The sequence below is a fragment of the Dasypus novemcinctus genome, chromosome 5, assembly GCF_030445035.2.
Source record: "Dasypus novemcinctus isolate mDasNov1 chromosome 5, mDasNov1.1.hap2, whole genome shotgun sequence".
Taxonomy (NCBI): Eukaryota; Metazoa; Chordata; class Mammalia; order Cingulata; family Dasypodidae; genus Dasypus; species Dasypus novemcinctus.
Window position 1 is genome coordinate 26801467 of NC_080677.1, and position 5858 is coordinate 26807324.

The window sequence follows — 5858 nt, forward strand, 5'->3', positions numbered from 1 at the left end:
AGACAAGTAATCAATGATAATCACACAAATCTCCTAAATCAAGGAGTTGAAGGAAAATATGACTAAAGAGATAAAGGATATTAAGAAGACACTGGGTGAACATAAAAACAATTTGAAAGCTTTCAAAGAAAAGTAACAATTTATGAGAATAAAAAACAATGGATGAAATTAATAAATTAGATGGGACAGAATAAGGAGCTCCAAGAGTCAGTTCAGGACAGGTAGTAATCACACAGAGCTATCTAAAGCACGTGTTTGGGGGCCCCAGGAGACCAGAAGAACATTCTGCAACATCCTTGAAAGAATGGAAGAAGAACGCCCACCTGCAGATAAGATTCCTGAATAGAGCTCTCCACACCACAGGAGGCCAGTGCCCACACTCCACTGGTGGCACAAGCCTCCTCAGGAGCTATTCCATGGCTCCATTTCCCAAAAATGGGGCAGGAAGAGATGGTTGGGCACCAACTTCAGCTACTGATTAGTAAATTCATCTGGTGAAAGTATAATCCTAAAAGCAGCTAAAGTTTGTAACTGTCCGAGTCAGAAAGAGGCCGGTAGCCACCATTTTAACTGTGACTCTGGCATGAGGGGAAGTGGGGCTGATTGAATATCACATTGCTGGTAGGGACCAGTTTCTTCCACCTAGATCAGATTGCAGCTCTAGACTAAGCCCTGCCCCTATCTCCAGCAGGGAGGAAGCTGAGGGGACCTGCACCAGCCTTTCTGGGAAACAGGTCACATGGTGGAAGCCAATGCCCATCCTACTCTGGCAGTGTAAGCTGCCTCAGGAGCTATTCCATGGCTGGAGAGGAAATCTCCATTTCCCCAAAATGGGGCAGGGATGTGTGTGTGGAAGAGATGGTTGGGTACCTACTTCAGCCACTGATTTGTAAATTTGGCCGGCTAAATTATAATCCTAAAAACAGCTAAAGTTTGAAACTGTCCAAGTGGGAAAGAGCTGGTAGTTGCCATTTTAACTCTGCCCCTGGCATGAGGGGAAGTGGAGCTGACTGAAAATCACAGTGAAGGTAAGGACTGGATTCTTTCCACCCAGATAAGATTGAAGCCCTAGCCCAGGCTGTAGCCCCACCTCTGGCAGGGAAGAAGCTGAGGTGACCTGCACCAGCCTCTCTGGACAATGGCAAGTGGGCACAGATTGAATAGTCAAACACCTGGGGCTCCATCCCTACACCCCAATAGCATACGAGAGGAGCTGTGTTTCCTGAGCTTCTCTGGACAATTGCAGGTGCTTTCAGCCCACATGAACTAGTTTGTTGAGTGCCTTTTTTTCCCCATCTCCACCATTCCATGCCCATAGAATAGGAAGGGGCTGGTGTTTCTTAGCCTGTCTGGGAAACTACAGGTGCTTTCAGCCCACACAGACTGGATACTTGGACACCTGTAGCCCATCCCCATCCCCCAACATAATAAGAGGGGAACTGTGTTTCCTCAACCTCTCTGGGCAACTGCAGGCATTTTTGGCCCACATGAACTGGTTTGTTGAGTACCTTTGATTTCTTCTCCACCCCAACCCTCCCCCCCCATAGGTTAGGAGGGGGCTGGTGTTTCCTCAGCCTCTCAGGGCAACTGCAGGTAGTTGTGGCCTGCTCAGACTGGACTTCTGGGTGTCTGTGGACCTACCCCCACCCCCAGTATGATAGAAGGGGGCTGATGTTTCTGCAGCATCTCAGGGCAATGGCAGGTACTTGCGGTCTACAGGTACTGAACTGTTGGTACCCATGGATCTACCCCACAACCCAATAAAAAAAGAGGGGGCTGGTGTATACTCAGTCTTTTCAGACAACAGCAGGTACTTTTAGCCTACATGGACTAAACTGTTGGGCATCAGTGGTTCCATTTCCACCCCCTGAAGGGCAGAAAGGACAGTACTCCCTCAGTCACTCAGGGCTACTGCAGGTGCATTCAGTCCACATGGATTAGATTGTTGGGCACTCCAAAGGGTCCATCACCAACCCTGGCAGGGAGGGGGGCTGGTGCTACTTCAGTCTACTTGGGCAACTGTGGTCATTTTGGATCAATATGTCATATTTCTGCCCACACCTGCAATTCCATCCCAACCCCAGGCAGGGAAGGGAGGGGCATGATGCTCCATCAGTCTCTCTGTGCAACTACAGACAGTCTCAGTTTGCTGCATGAATTGGATTATTATACACAGCTGTGGCTCTGTCCCTATCTGGCTATGAAGAAAGGTGGGAGAAGCATCATTTGATCCTGGGGCAATATGGGTAGCTTCAGACTCCACAACTTACAGTATCAAATACATCCTCAGCTCCTACTATACAATGAGCAAGGGAGAAAAGATGAGAAAACCCTAAACAAAGGCAAAAAAAATGCACCCAGAATAAATACATCTAGAAAGCCACATGCCAAGACACCAACAAAAAATTACAATCCACACCAAGAAACAGGAAGCTATGGCCCAGTTAAAGGAACAAGATAAGCCTCCAGATGACATAAAGGAGTTGAGACAACTAATCATAGATGTTCAAACAAATCTCCTTAATAAATTCAATGAGATGGCTAAAGAGATTAAGGATATTAAGAAGAAACTGGGTGAGCACAAAGAAGAATTTGAAAGCACACATAGAAAAACAGCAGATTTTATGGGAATGAAAGACACAATAAATGAAATAAAAAATACACTGGAGGCATATAATGGCAGATTTGTGGTGGCAGAAGGAAGGATTGGTGAGCTTAAAGACATGGTCTTGGGAAGCAAACACACAAAAGAACAGATGCAGGAAAGAATGGAAGAAATTGAACAGGGTCTCAGGGAACTAAATGATAGCAAGAGACATGCAAACATATGTGTCATGGGAGTTCCAGAAGGAGAAGAAGGAATATTTGAAGAAATAATGGTAGAAAAATTTCCAACCCAATTGAAAGATGTAGATATCCATGTCCAAGAAGCACAAGGTACTCTCATTTGAATAAATCTGAAAAGATCAACTCCAAGACACATACTAAGCAGAATGTCAAATGCCAAAGACAAAAAGAGAATTCTGAGAGCAGCAGGAGAAAAGCAATGCATAACATATAAGGGATACCCAATAAGATTTAGTGCTGATTTCTCATCAGAAACCATGGAGGCAAGTAGGCAGTGGTATGATATATTTAAGAGACTGCAAGAGAAAAACTGCCAGCCAAGAATCTTATATTTGGCAAGGTTGTCTTTCAATAATGAGGGCAAGTTTAGAATATTCACAAATAAACAGAAACTGAATTTATAACAAAGAGGTTGGCTTTGCAGAAAATACTAACCTGAAAAGAAAAGACAGGAGAAAGTCTTGGAGGAGAGTCTAGAAATGAAGATTATAGCAACAAAAGTAACTAAAAGTCTAAAAAGAGTGGTGAAATTAAAATATGACAGATAAAACCCAAAGATCAAAATGGGTGAAATAAGAACTGCCTTTACAGTAATAACATTGAATGTTAATAGATTAAACTCCCCAATCAAAAGTTACAGACTAGTGGAATGTATAAGAAAATATGAACTGTCTATATACAGTCTACAAGAGACTTGGTACTAGTAGATTGAAAGTGAAAGGTTCGAAAAAGATATTCCATGCATGCAGTAACTGGAAAAAAAAAAGCTGGAGTAGCTATACTTACATCAGATGAAATAGACTATAAAAACAAAACTGTTATTAGAGACAAGGAAGGGCATTATATATTAATAATAGGGGTAATTCACCAGGAAGAAATAATGATCATAAATATATATGAACTTAATAAGGATGCCCCAAGATACATGAGGCAAACACTGGTAAAACTGAAGGGAGAAATAGATATCTGTACAGTAATAGCTGGAGACTTCAATACACCACTCTCAGCAGTGGATAGAACATCTGGACAGAGGATCAATAAAGAAACAGAGAGCTTTAATTGTATGATAAATGAACTAAATCTAATAAACATATTGAGAACATTGCACCCCAAAACAGCAGAATATACATTCTTTTCCAGTGCTCATATATCTTACTCTAGGATAGACCATATGTTAGGTCATAAAGCAGATCTCAATAAATTTAACAAGATTGGAATTATACAAAGTACTTTCTCTGATCATAATGGAATAAATTTGGAAATCAACAACAGGTGGGAAAATTTTAAAAATATATGATTAAACAACACACTCTTAAACAATCAATGGGTCAAAGAAGAAATTTTGAGAGAAATCCATAAATATCTCAAAACAAATGAAAACAAGAACACAATATATCAGAACTTATGAGATGCAGCAAAGGCAGTGCTGAGAGGGAAAATTATGGCCCTCAGTACTTACTTTAAAAAAGAAGAAAGAGCTAAAATTAATGACCTAACTACACAAATGGAGGGACCAGGAGAAAAAAAAACAACAGAAAATTATTTCCAAAGCAAGTAGAAGGACTGAAATAACACAGATTAGAGCAGAAATCAATGGAATTGAGAAAAGCAACAACAACAACAAAATAGAATTAACAAAAGTTGGTTCTTTAAGAAGATTAACAGGGAAGTGGTTGTGGCTCAGCTGATAGAGCATCTACCTACCTTATGGAGGGTCCAGGGTTTGATACCCAGGGCCTTCTGACCCATGTGGTGAGCTGGCCCATGCGCAGTGCTGCTGCATGCAGGGAGTGCTGTGCCACGCAGGGGTGTCCCCATGTAGAGGAGCCCCATGCACAAGGAGTGTGTCCCACAAGGAGAGTCACCACGCACAAAAAAGAGCACAGCCCACCCAGGAGTGGCACCACACACTGATGCAGCAATATGATGCAACAAAAAAAGTGACACAGTTTCCCAGTCGCACATGACAAGAATGCAAGCAGAAACAGAAGAACACATAGTGAATGGACACAAAGAACAGACAATGGGCGGGGGGTGGGAAGGGGAGAGAAATAAAATAAATCTTAAAAAAAAAAAAGAGATTAACAAAATTGACAAACCCCTTAGCTAGAAGGACAAAGGAAAAAAGAAGATGCAAATAAATGAAATAAAAAATGAAAATGGGTCATTACTACAGACCCCACAGAAATAAGAGATCATAAGAAATACTTGAACAACTGCATGCAAAAAAAAAAAAAACCCTGCAATGTAGATGAAATGGAAAAATTCCTGGGAACATATGAACAACCTACACTTACCCTAGAAGAATAGAAGACCTCAATAAGCCAACCACAAATAGAGATTGAAACAGTTATCAACTCTCCAAAATACCAAAATAAAAAGCTCAGGATCAGGTGGTTTCACAGGTGAGCTTTATCAAGTTTTCAAGAAGATTTAATGCTAATCTCACTCAAGCTCTTCCAAAAAGGAAAGAATGCAACCAAATTCATTTTATGGAGCTAATATCACCCTAATATCAAAGCCAAAGCCATTATATATATATATATATATAAATTAGAGACTCTTTTCTCTAATGAATATAGATGCAAAAATGCTCAACAAAATACTTGCTAACTGAACCTGACAATATATTAAAAGAATTACTTATCATGATCAAGTGGGTTTTATACCAGGCATTGATAGGTGGATCAACATAAGAAAATCAATTGTTGTACTACACCACATTAATAAATCAAAGAAAAAACCCACATGATCCTATTGATTGACATGGAAAGGGCATGTGACAAAATACAGCATCCTTTCTTGATAAAAGTACTGCAAAAGATAGGACTTGCAGGAAACTTTCTCAATATGATAAGGGACATATATGAAAAACCCACAGCTAACATTGCACTCAATGGTGAAAGACTGAAAGCTTTCCCACTGAGATCAGAACAAGACAAGGATGCCTGTTGTTCAATCATTGTTGTTCAATATAGTGCTAGAGGTTCTAGCTAGAAACAATCAGGAAA